The sequence below is a fragment of the Nycticebus coucang genome, chromosome 10, assembly GCF_027406575.1.
Source record: "Nycticebus coucang isolate mNycCou1 chromosome 10, mNycCou1.pri, whole genome shotgun sequence".
Lineage (NCBI taxonomy): Eukaryota > Metazoa > Chordata > Mammalia > Primates > Lorisidae > Nycticebus > Nycticebus coucang.
The window spans coordinates 70,920,817-70,943,796 of NC_069789.1; the positions used below are offsets into that span (position 1 = coordinate 70,920,817).

General features: G+C 34.9%; 1 pseudogene; it reads left to right on the forward strand.

The window, feature by feature from the left end:
* The first annotated feature begins 17,519 nt into the window (after positions 1 to 17,519).
* On the forward strand, positions 17,520 to 19,306 carry LOC128597371 (deubiquitinase OTUD6B-like; annotated as a pseudogene).
* Positions 19,307 to 22,980: the final 3,674 nt, after the last annotated feature.

Below are 22,980 nucleotides of genomic sequence, written 5' to 3' on the forward strand. Positions count from 1 at the left end.
TAAATTAACCTCCTAAATATCCACATTATTGCCACTTACTCCTCAACCACATTGTTGCTATTAACTGCCTGTATGGACTATAGCAATAAATTAATGAATAATTTCCTGCTTTCTAACTATACATATTTTTTTTAAATTTTCCTAAAATAGAGCGTGGGACATGATTACACAGAGAACAACAATAATATAGTGTCTGAGGAAATTTTAATATGGGCACAATTATTTACCTTTATGCCTTTGAAAGGCGAAACCTATGCCTACCTCCTTGAAGCTGGGATCTGGGACTACTTCAGCCCTAGAATATGTAGATCTGACACTCTTCCAATTTCTAGGAGAAAGACTTAATAAGTTGGCAATATCACTAAGTTTCCCTTGGATGTTTGTTCTTCAGTGTAACTGCCATATCTGTGGAGAGGCTCATGTAGAAAGGGGGATATCAGATGACACTAATGTGCAAGGGAGGGCAGTAAACTATCTCCTAATTTGATCTGCCAACCCTGATTGAGCTGCCCCAGCTGGCATCATATGGTTTGTTTCCACCAGGTCCTGAACAAAATGTAAAATCATGAGCAAAATGAATGAATGTTATTTTGTTAAGCTATTATATTTTGAACTTTTTGTAATATATGATACAACTTTTGCTTATTTCACATAGAAAATATGTATTTACTTTTATTTAATGTATAATAAATCTTATGCCCTCAATGATCTATCTATTAGAACGTGAAGTGTACCATACAATATATAAAGAACTCTGAAGAAAGCTCCAAATGTCCCCTAGTTATGAGGCATTAAAAGTGGCATTCTTCTGCTCATTATCAGTATATCACAACATATAGCAGTTAACTTGATCCTGGTTAGAAGCCATATAGATGTTGCCTAAACTAATTTTCACAAAATGCACAAATAATCTCTTTAAATATACATTGTATTAAAGGTGATATTATTATTATAGACTTATCAGAATGAGCAAAATATTCCTAACCTAGGGCAGCACCTGTGGCTCAAAGGAGTAGGGCGCCAGCCCCATATACCAGAGCAGTGGGTTCAAACACAGTCCCAGCCAAAAAAAAAAAAAAGAAAAGAAAAAGTCATAACCTAATACTATGTTTGTTTAGATTTGTCATCAGCATATTGCAAAACCAAATATAATCTAATAATATTTGTAATAAAATTGTCCAGAAATTTTATAAAAATTGAATTATTAAGAGCACTAAATAAAATTTATATCATATTTTAAATATTGATTCTTGTTCTTATATCTATTATAACTTAAGATGTTACTAATGATGTAAAAAGAAATTAAATCTCAAAGAAATTTTTATTCCCAAATATTTCATCTTCTTTGGCACTACTGTGAATGGGATAGAGTCCTTAACTACTTTTTCAACTTGACTATTGTTGGTATATATAAAGGCTACTGATTTATGAATGTTGATTTTGTAACCTGAGACGCTGCTGTATTCCTTGATCACTTCTAAGAGTTTTGTAGTAGAGTCCCTAGTGTTTTCGAGATATACTATCATATCATCCACGAAGAGCGAAAGTTTGATCTCTTCTGACCCTATATGGATACCCTTGATCGCCCTTTCTTCCCTAATTGCAGTGGCTAAAACTTCCATTACAATGTTAAAAAGCAAAGGAGACAATGGGCAGCCTTGTCTGGTTCCTGATCTGAGTGGAAATGATTCCAATTTAACTCCATTCAATATGATATTGGCTGTGGGTTTGCTGTAGATGGTCTCTATCAGTTTAAGAAATGTCCCTTCTATACCGGTTTTCTTAAGCGTTCTGATCATGAAGGGATGCTTGATATTATCAAAAGCTTTTTCTGCATCGATTGAGAGAATCATACGGTCTTTGGTTTTTAATTTGTTTATGTGCTGGATTACATTTATAGATTTACGTATATTGAACCAGCCTTGAGACCCTGGGATAAAACCGACTTGGTCATGATGTATAATTGTTTGACGTGTTGCTGGATTCTGTTTGTTAGGATCTTGTTGAATATTTTTGCATCTATATTCATTAGTGGATATGGGTCTATAATTTTCTTTTCATGTTGGGTCTTTTCCTGGTCTGGAACAGAATAGAGAACCAAGAGATGAATCCAGCTACTTACCATTATTTAATCTTTGACAAGCCAATTAAAAACATTCAGTGGGGAAAATATTCCCTATTTAACAAATGGTGCTGGGTGAACTGGCTGGCAACCTGTAGAAGACTGAAACTGGAGCCACACCTTTCACCATTAACTAAGATAGACTCTCACTGGATCAAAGATTTAAACTTAAGACATGAAACTATAAAAATACTAGAGGAGAGTGCAGGGAAAACCCTTGAAGAAATCGGTCTGGGCAAGTATTTTATGAGGAGGACCCCCGGGCAATTGAAGCAGCTTCAAAAATACACTACTGGGACTTGATCAAACTAAAAAGCTTCTGCACAGCCAAGAACACAGTAAGTAAAGCAATATATGTAAAGTAATATATGTATAATAGCCCTCAGAATGGGAGAAGATATTTGCAGGTTATGTCTCCAACAAAGGTTTAATAACCAGAATCCACAGAGAACTCAAACGCATTAGCAAGAATAGAACAAGGGATCCCATGGCAGGCTGGGCAAGGGATTTGAAGAGAAACTTCTCTGAAGAAGACAGGCACGTGGCCTTCAGACATATGAAAAAATGCTCATCATCTTTAATCATCAGAGAAATGCAAATCAAAACTACTTTGAGATACCATCTAACTCCAGTGAGACTAGCCTATATCACAAAATCCCAAGACCAGAGATGTTGGCGTGGATGTGGAGAAAAGGGAACGCTTTTGCACTGCTGGTGGGAATGCAAATTAATACATTCCTTTTTGAAAGAGATATGGAGAACACTTAGAGATCTAAAAATAGATCTGCCATTCAATCCTGTAATCCCTCTACTGGGCATATACCCAGAAGACCAAAAAGCACATCATAACAAAGATATTTGTACCCGAATGTTTATTGCTGCTCAATTCATAATTGCTAAGTCATGGAAAAAGCCCAATTGCCCATCGATCCACGAATGGATTAATAGATTGTGGTATATGTACACCATGGAATATTATGCAGCCTTAAAGAAAGATGGAGACTTTACCTCTTTCATGTTTACATGGATGGAGCTGGAACATATTCTTCTTAGTAAAGTATCTTAAGAATGGAAGAAAAAGTACTCAATGTACTCAGCCCTACTATGAAACTGATTTAGGGTTTTCACATGAAAGCTGTAACCCAGTTACAACCTAAGAATAGCAGGAAGGGGGAAAGGGAAGGGAGGGATGGGGAAGGTGGGTAGAGGGAAGGGGATTGGTGGGATTACACCAGCGGTGCATCTTACAAGGGTATATGTGAAACTTGGTAAACGGTCTGTGAAGCTAGTGAATGATGCCCCATGATCACATCAATGTACACAGCTATGATTTAATAAAAAAAAATAATAAAAAAAGAAATTTTTAAAAGGCAAAAACACAAAGCAAGTTTCAACCATTGTTCTAAGCAATATTTATAGTTATATGATATTTAATACATTACTTTACAAAACTCACTGTACTTACCAGTAAATGCTTATAGGGCTCACTTGATTTCTCTCACTGGACAGTGAAAGAAAATAATCCACATACCTTTTTGGAAATAATTTTCTTCCTACTATAGTAACAGTAGCCAAATTAATGTACAGAAAAAATAAGAGAACAAATGAAAATATGTCCCTCTACCCACAAGAACTACTGAAAGATACTGGGTAAAACTTCAGGGAATGAGAAAGTCTCATCCTGTATATTATTTCTGATCTTGATTCAAAGTCTGTACTTCTTTCCTTTCGGCATCCTCCTTTCCTTCCTCCCTCTCTTCCTTTCACACTTGATCTTGGTTTATTGCTCTTTTTAATTTCGCATTATTATATATATATATATATTTTGAGACAGGTTCTCACTCTGTGATTCAGGCTCAAGTACAGTGGCCAATTGTAACCTCAAACTCCTGGGTTCAAGTGATCCTCTCTTCTCAGCTTCCAGAGTGGCTGAGACTATAGGCACGAACTACCACCATACTTGGATTTTATGTATTTATTTATTTATTTCCTGTGGAGACAGGGTTTCACTACATTGCCCAGGATGATCTCAAACTCCTGGCCTCAAGCAATTCTGCCACCTCAGCCTCCCAGAGTGCTGGGATTATGGAAATGAGCCACCATACCTGGCTCTCATTATGATTCTAAGTGTTGATGTCTATTTGGGGCAACAATAGGACTGTTCCATAAAGTAAGAGGTATATGTGCTCTCACATTCCTTCAGAAATCTTCCTCTTCTACCTTGGGTACACATTATATATCTGTGTAACGAACATATAGATTGAAGTTTATGTACAGATTCATGGAAAGCTTTACTGAAAAACAAATAATAGAAGCCAAAGGCCCATGTCATGTTGGAGATAAAATTTTCACTTTAATAGAAAAATCTACATGAAAGAAGCAAAAACCCAATGTCAAAAAAACCACTAAAGCATTGCAGCATTTCCAACTTAGTTCTTAGAAATTAATCTATATCTGAAACAGTGCACATGTTTAGCTGGGGAGAGAAAATGGCATGACACCTAAATTCATGTTCTTTGAAAGCCAGAAGAGCTATAATTACTGGGTAGCAGATAAACTTAGTGGGGTAAAATCTAGGTTTTTTTTTTTTTTTTTTTTTTTAGAAAGAGAAGACAACAGAAAGTATTAGTGTACATAAACATTAATATTGGTAAATATTATTTTGGACAAAGTTTCTTTCACTTGAGTGTGTGTGTGTGTTTGAATGAGTGTCTATATATGTGTGTTTACTAGGACCTTATATAAAATTCATAGAGTGTTAATTATAATTAAAAATACAATCTAGCACTTTAGGTGAAGGGTAAGTTATGGTTGAACAAACACTTTTGTCTCTAGATATGTTAAAAGACAAATAAGAAAATTCTGAAAAATCAAAGACCTAAGGCTGCAGTTCAGAAGGAGTTCAGATTTCAGAGGTTAAATAAGACTTAGTTAAACATGGATAAATTGAGTATCCACAAATTTAAGGCACATCTAAATCATTTCAAAATCATTTTGGAAAATCAAAGGCGGTATTAATAACTTTGGTCACAGAAAATTACTAACGCACCTAAAAGAAAACAAAGAAGAACACTTGGAGAGACGAACAGAATGGCTCCCCCAAAGTGGAAAGAATCGAGACATTATTAAGAGCACTCCCTTAAAGCTTCAAGCAAAAGACAACCATTTCCTGAAGAATGAATTACTTATCTCCACAAGTGGTTGTGTAAGATTTGGTTAAACATAGAGGAGGAGAAGAAGAACAGAGAAAATAGTCATAGCATTTCAAATGATAGCTGGAGATGCAGGCATGGCCTGGACTCCACAGGAGTCAAAATCTTAGCCAACTTCACAGCCTTCAAATGCTCCTCCAGTTGAGCTGATTTCCATTTACCATAGGCTGTCCCTCTAGAAAGAGGCATGCATCTACTAAATCTTATGCATTTACTTTTATATTTCCTAGTCTTTGTCCAGTCTTACCTTCTTACATTTCCTGAGGCTTCCAACTGTCCATTGATCTTAGACTTTTTAGCCTTGCATCTTGGGCATTGCCCCCACATTTTACCTTGGGTTGCCTCAATCTTTCTGTGTGTCATTATTCTGAATATTTCAGTATATAACTTGTCTCATTTTTCTCTATTTATAGGTTCTAACATACATTTGCCTTTGTAATTAATGCTAGGAACATTTTTCACTCCAATAAATCTTATTGTAAGTAGTCTAATTTTACCTAGGAATTCAAGCAACATCTAACACATGCCTTGATTCTACCCATTGCAGTGTTTTTCGACCTTTTTTAAAATCTCACAACACACTTGATCCTACAGTTTAACTTCTGTGGAACACTTAAATTATGGTGATCAAAAAAAAAAAAGAGTGAGAAAAAGAATATACTTACAGGTTTGAACTTCTTTTGATAATAATTTAATTAATGTTCTTTAAAAATGTTCACAGCTCACCTAAGATCCTCTCACGGCACACCAATGTCCACAGCACACCGGTTGAAAATCACTGTTTTAGGGTTTACCTGTCGCCTCTGTAGTTTACATCTCACGTCTGACTCATCTTTCATGTTATGATTTTATAGACATTCTCCTACTCAGCCTATCCTACAAGGAATTATCAATAATCAAGACCTACAAAACTCATATCTGAATTGATAACATCAGTTAGCATGATCTAATATATTCTTACCGTGAAAGAAAGCTTTAAAATTCAGAAAGTGGCAGGAAATACAGAAAAATATGCAATTTATAAAAGGCTATACAAATGTGAAGCACAGAAGGCGAAACTATCTAAACTAATGGAAATGTTTTTATTCTTATCTCTTTTCTTCTATCCTCCATTTATTGTCTTACAATCTGCATGTGAGTTCCTCCATTCCTCTTAAAAAAGTGGGTTGTACACAAACAATTCCAACACATGACCCTCATGGTTTGAATCACTGATAAAAGCTGCTACTATTGGGTGGCTGTGCTCCTTGCTTCTTCATCACCCACCACTCATTGACAGAATAGCAACGTTATGTTGACAATTTTTTGATAAAAATATTAAACAGTTAAAGTGCTAATTTAGTGTATATATATATATATATATATATATATAAATCTCACACAGACTCACGCAGATTTACACATTTCACCTTGATAGAATAGCAGGGAGCAATTTTATTGCAAAATAGAAATTATGCTTAAGGGCGGCGCCTGTGGCTCAGTCGGTAAGGCGCCGGCCCCATATACCGAGGGTGGCGGGTTCAAACCCGGCCCCGGCTGAACTGCAACCAAAAAATAGCTGGGCGTTGTGGCAGGCGCCTGTAGTCCCAGCTACTTGGGAGGCTGAGGCAAGAGAATCGCTTAAGCCCCGGAGTTGGAGGTTGCTGTGAGCTGTATGATGCCATGGCACTCTGCCGAGGGCCATAAAAGTGAGACTCTGTCTCTACAAAAAAAAAAAAAAAAAAGAAATTATGCTTAAATTGACTTATAGACAATCTAATAGAAGGCTGAATTTACAATACAAACAATTTTTGTGAAAATTGTAGTATGTGTATTCTTGCTCATGACTTTATACTAGTGCCACATACTACAGCAAAAGGAAAGCTGAAGGATGGATTAGGTGTGGTGGCTCACATCTATAATTATAGCACTTTGGAGGCAGAGGCAAGAGGATCGTTTGAGGTCAGGAATTCAAAACCAGCTTCTAAGACCTCATCTCTACAAAGAATAGAAAAATTAGTTAGCCGTTGTGGCAGATGCCTATAATCCCAGTGACTAGAGAGGCTGAGGCAGGAGGATTGCTTCAGCCCAAGCGTTTGAATTTGCAGTGATCTATAATGACACCAGTGCACTGTAGCCCAGGCAAAAAAGCAAGACCTTATCTTAAAATAAGACAGAAAAAAATTAAAAGAAAAAAAGAACAAAAAAATAGAATTAAAAAGAAAAAAAAGCTAAAGGAACCCTTCTGAGGAAATTTTTTAAAATGTGTTATAAACATCATTCAATAATTTTATAGTTAGTACAGTAAATTTTCAAACATCTGGTGATAATCTGAAATGGGTTAACACTAGGAGATACTTATTGAAGGCTGTGAACTCTGCCATGGATCAGTCATCCATTGCAAAGTTGAGGGATTTGAGACAAATACTGCATAATTATCAGAAAAAATAGCCTGACAAAGCTCTTTGTAAACCTGGATACTCAAATGAATATTTTGTCCAAATTTAAGAAATGTCCTTTGCCATATGATAGGATCCTGGGAGAAGGCTCTTCACAGATCTCTTCTATTTCTGGCTGATAAGTAGATGTCTTAACAACATTGTTTTCCAGACTATATCTTCACGTATTTTTATAACACAAAAGGCATGTTTGTTTACTGTCCAGTGTAATCAAGATTATGTGTTCATCTGGGACAAAATTAGAACAGGGTAGCCTATAGCCCATTACAAAATATGGGAGTGTTTAAGTGTGAATATATTTATCAGTGACACAGACCCACCGAGTTTAAAAGCATTCACCTTGGTCTGTCTGTGTTGCCCCCATGAGATTTGGAGAACCAGGGAAATCAGTAGGAACATGAAACTCATACCGCTTTCTATTCTGTGAATAATAAACCTCTTTATCTCTAGCCCAGGGGTTTCATGTCTTTTGTCATTATCCATGGAACTTTTCACTACAGTATATCAGCTCCATATAGGATATGGCTTGAAACAAAATGAACTGAAGTTAGGAATTCCAGGCAGAGATTTTCATGGATTTGATACAAATTGCAAAAGATATCATGGCCACATTCACTTTATTTCCTGGTACTTCCCTATTTAGGGAATAAGCAATATAGAAACTCCAGAAAAATATACTCTATATATCTTACTGTTAATAAGTTTATGGCACTGGACAGTAAACAAACACACCTTTTTTATTACAAAAATACATGAAGATGTAGTCTGGTTATAAGACGGAAATTGAAGAGACTACTCAAATAATCTAAAACAAATCAATTCTTCATAAGCACATAAAGTTCATGAGTTCCTACAGCTTTGGGGCTAGTGTAAAGGCACAACATGATGGTTGGAAATCATGTAAAGTGAGAATCACAAAACAAATCAATTCTTTGTAAGCACATAAAGTTCACTAGTTCCTACAGCTTTGGGAACTAGTGTAAAGGTTCGACGTGATGGCTGGAAATGATCTAATGTGAGAATCTTACCCAAAGTCATATGTACTCTCAACTGAAGGTAAAATCTTCCTGTTCTGAAGTTAAATTTTGCACTGAAAGTTAGATTACGTAATATAGAAAATAAGATCTAGGAATTTAGTAGAGTGACCACCAGCTGTCTGAGTTAGGTGAGTTTAATGATTGTGTAAAATAAATATGACATCATTATTTTTCAAGAAAGCTATAGCAAAATATTATTGGCATCTGTTTTGTAGGTGATGCAATATAAAGTGTACATGGACATACTTGTCAACTTCAAGAGAAATTGACCACAAACTCTGCTCTGGGAAAGTCATAGTCATCTATGTGCTATAATCACATCATACTAAAGTAATACAGTTTTACTTTAGTATAATTTATACATACACACACACATATGTATACATATACATGTTACTATAAATACACAGTAATTATAATACAATAATACTGCATTAGCAATAAATTAACAGCAATATTTTAATGTTATTAAGAAAAGGAAAGAGAAAAAGAAAACATTTTATTTTATCTTTATTGCCCATGCTTATTTATTCTTTTTGTACATTCAATTTTCTAATCAATTTTCCTTCTGTGGAAGATCTCCAGTGAACATTTTTTGCAGGGAAGGCTGCTGACAGAAAATTCCATCACTTTTAGTTTGTCTCTGAAAACTTTTATTTTTTTTTCTTCTCTTTAGAAAGATAATTCTGTTGCATGTAGAATTCTAGCTTGACATTTACATTTTCCAACCATTTCACATTTTCATTTATTTATCTTCTTCACATGCTTTTTCATGAGATGTCTTCTGTAACTTTTATTCTTCTATTTCTATAGGTAAAGCATTATAGGATTTTCTCTTTACTTTTGGTTTTCTGAAGTTTTAATATAATATGACTGTTTTTCATTTGTTTTGTTTTTGTTTATATTTATCACAGTTATCTTTGAGTTTTCTGGATCTGGATCCGCAATGAGGTATCATTTATGTTGGAAAGTTCTCTGCCTTTACTGCTTCAGATAGTTCTTCTGTTTTGTTCTCCCCACACTCACATTCTTGGATGTTCTGTTCTGTATTTTCCTATTTGTTTGTTTGTATTCATTGGTTTTCTTTGAATATCAATTGCAGAAAATCCTATTGACCTCTCTTCAGGTTCATTCATTCCTTGGCCATCAAGTCTACTGATGAGCCTGTAGAAATTATTCTTCCTTTGTGTTACAATGTTCTGATTTTTTTCTTTTTTATTTATTTATTTTATTAAATCATAGCTGTGTACATTAATGCAATCATGGGATACGATGGGCTGGTTTTATATACAATTTGAAATACTTTCATCACACTGGTCAACATAGCCTTTCTGGCTTTTTCTTAGTTATTATGTTAAAACATTTATATTCTACATTTAGTAAGTGTTACATGTACCCTTGTAAGATGCACAGTAGGTGTGGTCCCACCAATTACCCTCCCTCCACTGATCCTCTCTCCTCCCCTCCCCTCCCTTTTCCCTTTCCCCATTGCTAAATCATGTAAGAAGCCCAAGTGCCCTTCAACCCACGAATGGATTAATAAATTGTGGTATATTTACACCCTGGAATATTATGCAGCCTTAAAGAAAGATGGTGACTTTACCTCTTTCATGTTTACATGGATGGAGCCGGAACATATTCTTCTTAACAAAGTATCTCAAGAATGGAATAAAAATTATCCAGTGTACTCAGCCCTACTATGAAACTAATTTATAGCTTTCATATGAAAGCTAAAACCCAATGTTCTTTTTTATCATTTTCATTTGAGTCTTTCTAACACATTTATCTCTTTGTATACGTTGCTCACCTGTTCTGGAATGTTTTCTAACTTCTCCATTAGAGCTCTTTGCATATTAGTTATGCTTATTTTAATTCCCTTCGCGGTAATTCCAACGTCTGTCTCACATATGAGCTGGGTTCTGATGATTCCTTTGTTTCTTTAGAAAATGTTATTTTCTTCTCTTTTGGTCATACCTTGTAATATTATATTTGTTGAAAGCTAGACATGTATTGGGTAATGAAAATTGAGAAAAATAGGCCATTACTGTGAGAATAGATTAGCTAGGAGTTGGGCTATGTTTTATGTTTGCTACAGCTGTAGGTGCTAACAGCTTCACATTCTTCTTCTCATGTTGTGTTCTGCTCTGTGTCCTATATTTACTTAGTGCTTTTCTAAACACTCCTCTTTAGGGGAATTCTGTGTGTTATAGATCTTTCAGCTTCATTCAGTGTTACAATACTAGAGCCCTGTTAGGGTGGAGACAAGGTGTTGAACATTAGGCGGAACATGGTATAATCTTACAATTCAATGCAATATTTTAGTCAACCAATGCTTCTGGGCTGAACCTTTGCAATTGTTTCTCAAGTGATACAACCTTCCTGCTTCCTCTCCTTTCCCTGGGTGCAATTTTATTAGCCTATTTCCATGGAACCTCGTTTTCTATTGACTTTTTTTTTCTTTTTATTTAGGCAGGAAGGTTACAGGGAGCTTAAATGGGAGGAATGTCCTTCCCTGAGCTGGGATGAGGCTCTATCTAATCCAGAAAAGGAAAAGCCTTTGTTCTTTAAGACTAGCCTGGATTGTGGAAAAATTCTGGCAATATTACACAGAGAAATACTGCTTTCCCTCTGTCAGAGGTGAGAGGGACATTTTCTCAGACTATAACTGTATAAGCTTGATTGGGTTCTTTGGCAAATAAATATTTCCCCACTTCCCAACTCACCCCAAGACTACAGTCTTGAGGGAATTTTCACTCCCATTAGTCCACGATCAGTTTTCAGAAATTTATTAAAATCATTATTTATACTTTTTTGCTCATTTTACCAGTTGACAACTTCAGCAGCTTCTGCTCCGGATGGCAGGTATTGGCTGTAACTCTCTGGATACACTTTTCTCTTCAGTTGGAATTGGTTTGGAATATAGTTTGCCCTGGGATCTTTGTTTTTTTATGGAATAAGAAAAATTGTTGCTAATTAGTGTCTAACTTTTCTTTTTTAATGAGGAGAGTGATGACTTTCAAACTTTTTGCATGGCAAAGCTAAAACCAAAAGGCCATAGTCATGTTTTAATTGTTTTTATAATGATTTTTTATTGTTTTATCAATACACATATTCAGATAAATAAGAGTTAAGAGAAAAAATAAGGTACCTCACATCCATAAAAAGCTAAATTTGCCATATTATTTGACAATACTCTGTCTCTTCTGCACACCTTCTTACATTTCAGAATAACTTGTGTTTCCTTTCCCTTCTCTGAAACAACCACCCTGTGTCCATCTACTTTCCCCTTCTGTATACTCTATTAATGCACAAAAAACTTGCCAAGTTAAGCGTAGTGAACAGATCTTTGCCAACTTGGGTATGAGCAAGCACAAGTTCAAGAATTTCTTTATAGGATCTTTCATCAGAAAGTCATTGGTATAGAATACTGAGCCCTTCTTTGCCACCAGCTACCAAAAATGAGGAAAAATGGATCTTGAATAGAATTGATTCAGCAGTGGAAAAAACAGGCAGTGTGTGTATATTCTGTGGCAATGACTTCAATTCTTTCATTTATAGGGTAATTATTTATAACCTGGATCTGTTGTTACAAAACCATGCTAGAGTAAAGTAAATGAAAGAATGGTGTTTTGATTCCTAAAAATTTTCTAGATGAATAGTGACCATGACCTTTTAAAGAATTTATACACTAATTACAAAATTGCTCTAAGATGAAAAATAGTACCTAGTCTTTTTATGCCCTTTGAAGAATTATGGTTTTATGAAATTTGTTCAGGTTTCTTTCATCATATTCTTTTGATTTTCTTTTCCAAGGGAATTTCATGACCTTAACTTGGCTTCCTAAACTAATTTCTTCCAATGAGAGAGAAATACATCGATGGTAAACAAGAGGGAGACAATCTAGATAGTTACAATTTCCATGGACAATGAATCTACTGGCATTCTCCTTAACAAATCAGTATTCTGTAAATTTGCTTAGACCATATCAGGCTGTTAGGGCCTAATAAGAATTCAGTTTTTAAAAAATGATCTGAACTGAGACTCTTAAGAACAACATTATAGGTCATCAAAGGAAATATGACCATACACATAATTTGGGGTTTGCAAATACGCATTATACTATTCACTATAAGTTTACATAAGTTACTAAATACCGATGAGGAGACATACTGACCTTGGCTTATCAGCAATGCCCAAAATGCGACACAACTAACTCAGCAAAATGCAATTAGCTTAATGGATTATTAATATAATCATTGCTGTGGGCACTAATTAAGATGAAAATTAATTTCATAACCTGGTATAAGAAAACATCTAATCACATAAATTATCACTGTTATAGAAAACTGTTTGCCTTAGGAAGACAAATTTTTAAGAGAATGAGAATAAGCCACCTTATAAAAACTATTTTCATAGACACCTAATATTTAATTTTTATTTAATACATATGAAATGCCTTATAAGATTATGTATGATAAATGTTATGGTTAACAATAAATTTACTTTCAGAATTTTTTCCAGAATCTTTCTACAAAATATGTAGAAATCCAGATAAATTATATACTACCTAAAATGCTACAGTTTCTGTCATGTGCTATTGTTTTTCTAAAAAAATCAATGTAAGACTTTCTCACTAATTCTTCGAAGTTGTCAGTTTCTAAATAGATATAAAGCAACCCAATTAGAAGGAATACCTTAAATGATCTGAATGACTTAGAATAAAATTTCATTCATAGAGCATTCAATCACTTATTAAATATTAGCTGACCTTCCTCTGATCTGTACACCAGAAAAGCAAAGCTGTAGCGGGGAAAAGCATGCCTATTCTGTACAGAAATCAAAACAAAAGGTCCTGCCCTTTTGGAGATTATAACCAGTGACATGGATCTATTGTTTCAACATAAAGTGACTAGTGACAAAATAGAGTCCTGAACAAGTTAATAAACAATCCAAATAAAAAACTGGTTTATCTTCTGTAATAGCTCTATAAGAGAGGTTGCTCAGAAGTTTAAGTTATTTTAGTGAATATATTCTCTGCAGGAAATTAAGGGTGACATTAGAGGAGCATAATTAGAGATTAATATTATTTTAGAAATTTTTAAAAATAGCATTAAATAGTAGAAGAAAAATATGCTCAGTCATAAACTGAGAATTAAAAGTAAAAGGAGTGAGGAAATATAAAGCAGCTGGTTTAACAATACCATGCATTAAGGTGTGAAAACCTAACAAGTAATTCTGTTTTTTATTCATCCATTTATTCTTTAATAAACATTCCTTAAGTACATTCCATATCTCAGTCATTGCACTAAAATATGAGGATACATAAATCAATAATCAATTACCTCACATGAAATTCTTTTGATCACATGACACCAATATGATAGTTATTGTTTTGGAACAAAGATTCCACAATATTCACATGCAATTGTTCTGGATCTATCCATAGCATAGCAAAACAATAGAAAGAACAGTGAATAAGAGCAGCTCTTGTCTGGTCCAGAACAACAGACCCTGATCAGGAAGTTGATGGGAAGGGATCTTGGAAGGACTAAACAGAGAAGACAAAGGTGGGATTTCTGGCTGTGTATACATATGTCATGCCCCGCCTGAAAGCATGAAGTCTTTGTCCGACATATACTTGTCTTTCTGCTACCGCCATAGTCACAAAGACATATGGATAACTCCGGCAGTGTGAACACTGTCTCATTTCAGCATCTTTGAGGGTAAAGACCACAGAGCTGGTCCTTTTGGTGGTAGTGTAGAAGCAGAACTGGGGTTGCCGCAGTTACATCAACCTGTCGATTTGACTGTTCTCCTTTCACTGTATTATTGCTGAGGAAGATTTTTTTCCTCCCAAAAACAGAGAAGAGGGGGGAGAGTTATAACATCTACATTTATCCTTTCCTTGAGGAAAACACAGATCAAAACCAATGGTTACTTCCAGGAGCACCAGGCACTAATTCAGTCATTTCTTGAAAAATAGGAAAAGATAAGGAAAGTACAATGGAATAAACGGAAGACAATTTCTTTCCTCAAGATCATTAGGATAAATTTGATCTAGAATCTTCCGAAAACTCACAAGAATCCTCATAACTTTTTAAACACACATTTGAGACATTTTATATACTTGGTATTTTTCTTTTTCCATTTCCTTTATCCTCTCAAACCACTCTTCCAGCAGCACAAAACCAATTCCACTCCTATGTTTTTGTTGTTTAAATGTGTCTACCATGACCTCAATTTTGCTAGCACCAACAGCCAAATTTTAGCATTCCAGTTCCTCAACTCGAAGCAATGTTTGAAATAGTTTTCCACACTTCATATTCCTTGGACACTTTTCTTCCCAGAGTTTTGTGAAAGCATGTTCACAGATAAGGAAAAGTATGAGGCAAGGCAAAGTTTTTTGCTTTGTCTTGTTTTGAGATATGTGGTTGAGAGATACTCCCACAGTGGAAAATTATATTTCTGGCATTCCTCACTCTAAACAATGTTGTTCTGTATTGAGAGAGAAGTGCTGGTATAAACTGTAAGGCACCTGAAGGAGAGATGAACTCGGTGCGTTAGGAAATAAGAGGAAAGATCTATGGGTAAACCTTCTTCCCTTGGTTATTTGTCCTTTCTTTCTTCACTTTTACTGTGTCCTCTGAAAGATTCCTGTGTTTGGGAAATTCTAGGAATATCCTCATGAAATCTGAAGAATCTTCAGTAGGTTATAAAATATTAGCAAATAACTATTTCTGGTGATTTTGTTAATAGAATAAAACTGGATATATTGTTTTGGACAAGATAGCATGATATCATGAGAAATAAATGAGAATATTTAATGAAATTTGTTGTGCTATCTCATACAATAATGTAGATTGTATAACAAAAGTATGATGAAAATATCTGGATTTTGACAGTTACCCATTGCTTGAATAATTTTAACACAGTGGCTGTTTGTAAACATATTGACCATTTGGGACAGAGGGCTGTCCTATAAAGGCTGCAGGAGCTAGTTAAATATTTGTTTCTTTCCACTGTTAAAAGAATCTGTAGATTGTACCTTTAACTAGAGAAATAAAATGTCAGCCTTATGAGAAAAATCTTACCATGGAAATTTCTCTTATGAGGAAAAAATGGCATAAAATACACTTACTAGTATTTTTTCTCTTCTTTTTTTTTAGAATTCAAATTTATTTATTTTTAAGTCTTTTTTTACTGTTAAATCATAGCTGTGTACATTACTGCAATCAAGGGGTACAATGTGCTGGTTTCATATACAATCTGAAATATTCTCATCAAACTGTTCAAAGTAGCCTTCATGGCATTTTCTTAGTTATTATATGTATACTTTTGTATTCTGCCTTTAGTAAGTTTTGCCTGTACCCATTCTAAGATGCACCGTAGGTGTGGCCCCACCCATTACCCTCCCTCCACCCTAACCTCTCCCCTCCCTTCCTACTATCAGGCTATAGTATTTTTTCTATAGCCTGATGAAAATTCTGGAAAACAAACATCATTTAAAACTGGTTTGGTTAAAGTGATAAGGTGAAAGTGTTCATTCAGTGACATGAATCATGTGAGAAATAGGGGTCTATTCTTCCAAGAATCAGGAATTTTTATGAAAGCCATTTTCACTGGAAATATAATTCTAAATAATATTTTCAAAAATAATTTTAGTTGGCATCAAATCCTGATTGCTGATTTTCTATGGAAGAAATGAAAATTAAAAAATTCTCTGGTTGAAAAAGTCTGGGTCTGATTGTGGGAGGACATTAACAATCGGGCACACTCAACAGGTAACCCCCAGCAGGATTCTCATCAAGAAAACTATAATCAGCTTTGAGGTGAAAGGTTCTGCTCACTGGCATATTTTACATTTATTTTTCTATCTCTTTGTCATCATTAAATTCGGCAAATTGGGTCCACAAGGTCAGTTCTTATCTACTTATAAACAAGCTGAATTTTCTTCCCTGAAAATGCAAAACAGGAGAAAAATCTCTTCATCTTTTCCCATTTTAATTTCTTCCTTTGAAGAAGTTGATATGATTTGACTAAAGCTAACTTGTTGCTCACCTCTGGGCTTCTCATTTTCACTCCTCTTTTTTTTTTTTTTTTTTTGTAGAGACAGAGTCTCACTGTACCACCCTCGGGTAGAGTGCCGTGGCATCACACGGCTCACAGCAACCTCCAACTCTTGGGTTTACGTGATTCTCCTGCCTCAGCCTCCCGAGCAGCTGGGACTACAGGCGCCCACCACAACGCCCGGCTATTTTTCTGTTGCAGTTTGGCCGGGCTGGGTCCGAACCCGCCACCCTCGGCATATGGGGCCGGCACCCTACTCACTGAGCCACAGGCGCCGCCCTCACTCCTCTTTTTTACATCGTTTCTTCCACCAACTTTTTTATTTCTTGGTAGTTCTCAAGTTTCTAATTTTAGTTTTCTGCAACATGCTCCTATCGGAGAAAATCATCCATGACTTTACCTATTGCTAAAATTCTAGGGGCTATCAAACCAATAATTTCAGACCCTACTTTTCTCTGAGTTTCATATCCAAATTCCTCTACACTGAATTTACCAGGGATAACTATAATAAACATGACCAGCGGAGAGCTCATTATCTCCCTCAATGCCTTCAAATTGCAACTCAGTCCAGGTATGCCATAAAAATAGTACTTCCGGCAAGGTGCCCAGTAGCCAGTGGTGCAAGCTGCTTTCAGCTCATGTGTTGAACTACTTGGTCATGGAGGCTGACTTGACCAAAGAGCTTGACGAGGAGGAGCAACTGGTGAGACGGCATCATAAAGAGAAGAAGGAGTTGCAAGCTAAACTTCAGGGAATGAAGAATGTTGTTCCTGTAGGAAAATATTTAAAAATAAACATATCCTACATCAAGCACAGAAAGTGAACTCAGTGGTGAGTTTAAAATGACTTGCTTTTCTTCCAGAGGCTTAAGGGACTTGGCCCCCCTAGCATATACTCAGAGTTGGCTTCCCTGGAGTTATAAATTCCATAAGCCATTTCTCTGAAGCTGTATACCCTGTGAAGCCTGAGATCAAAGGGCATGCCACCCTTCCTCAGAGATATAGGCCAGAGGGTTGACTTTTGTTAACAATATATTGTCAGAGGTCTATAGGTGCTCTGCCCTGAGGGAAAGACACAGTCATTACTTCATACTGAGTAAACTGAGTGAATGCTTGAAGATATTCTTCCATTAACTCTCTTCCCCTGTGGCTACTTTCTTCTTTATAATTTTGTTTACACACCTGCGCAGAGATTAGTCAGTGTCTGGAAGAAGATGTTTACTACAAAAGTGATTGTGTTGATGTGGTAACAGGATATTTCCTTTCTAGTTGATTTCAGATAGATAAATTGAGGTAATTGTGAAACTAATAGATAATAGATTAAGTGTGTATGCGACTAGAAAGGTATAAAATCAAACCCCTAAATAAAGATCTTTGCTACACGCCATCTCATCTTATGTAGTCTGTTTCTTGACTTAATAATTACAGGAGCAAGTTTACACCCACGGCAAAGCTGCTGTTCGTTCACATCCCTGGTCACGCAACAGTTCCCAAGAATGACAAAAAGAAGAGGAAGCAACTCATTGAAGATGTTGCTAAGTTGAAAAAAGAAATAGAGCAAGACATGATTGCAAGAGGGACTTTACCTAATAATTGCAATCAGTGTAACCTGGCTTATTGTACCCTCAATGAATCTCCAACAATAAAAAAAAAAAAAAAGAAAAAAAATATGCGGGAAACAGAAGAGTAGAGAAAAATAGAAAAAAAAAAGAAAGAAAAAAGAAATAGAGCAGAAACAGAGAGAGGAACTGGAGCAATTGAAACTGAATTCTAAGGAGAATAAGATAGATTCTGTTGCTGTTAACATTTCAAACTTGTTACTTGAAAATCAGCCACCTCGGATATCAAAGGCACAAAAGAGATGGGAAAAAAAAGCTGCATTGGAAAAGGAGCGAGAAGAAAGGATAGCTGAAGCTGAAATTCAGAATTTATCCAGAGCCAGACATATAGAAAGTGAAAAACTTCTCAAATATTGGCAGCTAGACAGTTAGAAACTAAGCAGATTCCATCTGATGGCCACTGTATGTATAGAGCCATTGAAGATCCGCTGAAAGAACAGGATTGCACTCTGACTGTGGTTGCCTTAAGAAGTCAAACCGCTGAATATATGCAAAGCCATGTGGCAGACTTTCTGCCATTTTTAACAAACCCCAGTACTGGAGATATGTATACTCCGGAAGAGTTTGGAAAGTCCTGCAATGATATTGTAAACACAGCTGCATGGGGAGGTCAGCTTGAGCTAAGAGCTCTATCTCACATTTTACAAACACCAATAGAGATAATACAGGCAGATTCTTCTCCTATTGTAGTTGGTGAAGAATAAAAAAAAAAAAAATTAATACTTGTATATATGAGATATGCATATGGCTTAGGAGAACATTATAATTCTGTTACACAGTTGGTAAACACAGCTACTGAAAATTGCAGCTAGTTTACAAAATGTTAAACAATTATGTTTCAGTAAGGTGTGCTGACCCAAGTATTTACCAAGCGCCGGTTGTTCTGAATGCTACTGAAAAACACAACTACCTTAAATCAGTTTTATGGCAAAGCTACTTACTAGTAGGATTTTAAGAAATATATGAAAGATTAACTTTAACCAGTGTCCTTTCAGTGGAATTTAAAAAACTTGTAAGCCCATTGTGGAAAACATCATTCATAGGTCAAGATAGTACCCTATTGTTGATACTTTTATTTATGTTGTATCTTGAATATTCTGTGTTAGAATACATTTTAAATGTTTAAATATCCCCCTTGTTCCTGAAAGCTTTCAGAGAAACCATTTTGATGTAATTTTTCTTGAAGTGAAATGACTTCGTCTCCTTGTTATTGCAATTGATAATGTTGTACTGTGTTAAATTTAGTTAATGCTTACAAATGAACTTGATTGCAGAAACCTTGGTATCGTTGGGATTAATGCAATGAAGCTTTTTATATAGTCTTATCAAAGTACAGCTAAGAAAGTTGCTTTAATAATTAAGAATTTTATTTATTTATTTATTTATTTATTTTTTATTAAATCATAGCTGTGTACATTAGTATGATCATGGGGCACCATACACTTGGTTCATAGACCGTTTGACACATTTTCATCACACTAGTTAACATAGCTTTCTTGGCATTTTCTTAGTTATTTTGCTAAGACCTTTACATTCCACATTTACTAGGAGGGAGGGGAGAGGTAGATGGAGGGACGGGGATTAATGGGATTACACCTGCAGTGCATCTTACAAGGGAATAATTAAGAATTTTTAAATATTCAGATGGGAATCACTTGTTAAGCTTAAAGAAATGAGGCAAACTCAAAAGTAAATAGGTGTTTTCTGACAATTTAAAACTCTAAAGAATTAGATATTAGTTATGCAACAGAGCTTTCTTTTTTTTTTTTTTTTTTTTGCCGGGGCTGGGTTTGAACCTCCACCTCCGGCATATGGGACCAGCGCCCTACTCCTTGAGCCACAGGCACCGCCCTGCAATAGAGCTTTCTAATTCACTTGTTATTCTTCACAGTTTCTTAAATTTCATACTGGAGTCAGTACCATCATCCCCAGATTTCTTCTCTAACTTTACACTGTTATATTTTCTGCTGTGTTTTTTCCAGTCACTGTTCAACTATGTTGCTGTTCTTACTGCCTTTTTCACTAAAAATTGTTCTGTGGCCTCTTTTATTCTTTACCTTGTACAAGTTGAGGGAGTAGCAATGTAAAATGTCCACAGCCACATTTACTTAATTTGTCTTAAAGCTATCTTTGTTATCTAGGATTTTTTTTTTTGCTTCATTTTCTAGCATTGGAAGAACATCTTTGTTACTTGTAATTTTATTAACTTGATTAATATCACTTGTCTGTCAAGTCAAATATTTGAGAATTTTTATGTTGTATGTATGAACAAAGGTGAAAGCCACTGTTAGGTACCTAAGATCTGCTTAGTAAAATCAACACAGGATGGTTTTTGGTGTGAACGATTTATCCAGCTCAAATTTCAAGTTACTCCATAACAGTATTTTTTCAAAGAAGATTGTACCTATATATACAAATGTGTCTGATAATTTGTTATCTAAGGAAGTGTTACAAAATGAGAATTTTTTTTATTTGATCTGTTTCTCCCAAATTAGTAATATAACTAGTCAGATTTACCACCAAGTTTATAACATTGAGTTTTTGCTCCATGAATACAACTAAGTTTTATAAGTAAATGTTTATAATATTAAAAATGGTGTGTCAGTTTCTCAGGCCCAGCAGGTGACAGTGTGGGGGCTGATATGGACTATGGCTAGTGAGAGTAGCAAGTACTACCAAACAAAATATATTCTGAAGGCTGCCTGTTTTATAACCCTTGATTTGAATTTTGCGGGATCTGAAATTTATGAAAGAATGAAATTATAAAATAGTAAATGCTTTGGGTTTATTTTGAAGTAATCTGTTACTAAAAAATTAAAATATCAGCATTAAGAAATAATAAAGCAAGATATCATTGAACCTAGTATTATAAATTCTATTTACATCAGAAGTATTCTAAAGTAACTTATTGGTAGCTTCATTTTCTGGCGAGAGTTAGAATTTCCTTCATTATATGTTTATTTTTTCATTTCTGTTATATTTTTAAATTTTTAAGTGGCTGATGGTTATAAACAAAATTTGTATGGTTTTATGTTCCTTCATAAAACTTCAGAAAAATACCATCTTAGCCATAACCTTAAAAAGTTTTTAAAAATGGCAGATGTTAATTTAAAAGCAGCATTTACTAATTTAGTTTGTTGTATGATGATGGTCTAATGGAAGTTATATAAGCTTTCTTTTGTCCTAACTTGGAAAAGTGTACGTCAGAGTTCTGGAACATGTCTTTAGCCAACCATTTTTATCCACTTAAATATATTTACAAATTGTGTAAAGCAAAAAAGAATGTGTGTAAAGCAAAAAAGAATGTGTGTAACCACAGTGAGCAATATAGTTCTGCTCATACTATCTGATGTTTGCCAATAAATAAATAAATAAATAAAAGATTAATTAAATTAAAAAAATGATGCTTCCAAGGATAATTTTTTAATATATTTACAATTGCTTCTCCCTGAGACGCCATGTTTTTCTGTCACTAGTTGGTCATTTGTGAATAAAAAATTCCTTTTACCTCACACTTCTTGTCTTCTTTTAAGGCTTTATTTTTTCCCCACCTAAGTAGCTGGGAATTTAGCCATTCCCCAATTTTTACCTCCATTTCCCTAATTTTTCTCCCTTTCAGAGTTCCTCAAACATGATCTTTATTTTCATTTTCCATTGTAAAACAAAAACAAAAAAATCAATGAGCAGTTCTCCATTGTTTTTAATTTAAATTTATAGACACTTTCAACTTACTTAAGATTCTACATAAATAAACCTGTACGTTTAGGACTCAGTCTTTTTTTCTAAATCTGTGTTATGTTTAATACACCAGCATATAGAGCTCCTTGCATATATACAGCCATGCAGCCACTTTCTCCAGTTTAGGACTTTGGACATATTATTATTTATTTCAAGAAAAATCTCTCCATATATTTTTAATTCAAATGTATAATCACTCATTAAATATGATAAACGTATGAGAAACAAAACTGAGACAGTGAAAATTAGCTTGCTACTATAACACTAATTATTTTCCCCTTGCCAATTTTTACTTTAAAATTGCTATTTGCTTATCTCTATTATTTATGGGGGGACTCTAACGCTATAAGATTTTGATAGACACCTTAGAACTTGATTTTTCTAAATGAAAATCACAGTTAAGAGTATCTAAATTATTATCCGGATTGTTGCTTCTCAAATCGAATAAGCATACAGATTTGCTAAGATGTTTTTGATAGAGAAGGTATAGGATAGGGCCTGAGATTTTCATTTCTGACAAGTTCCCAGGTGATAACCCAATGCTGATCCAAGAGCTGCACTTTGAGCACCAAGAATCTAAATTTTTTTTTCATTGAACTTCAGTAATTATGAAATTCATTATATATATTTGCTAAATACGAACACTCTGGAACCCGGACAGACAGAAATTTCAATCTATTGAGTCTGCGGTGTCTGCATTTCAATAAACTCCCATTTTTGATTAAAAATTAAAAAAATCATTGCCTCA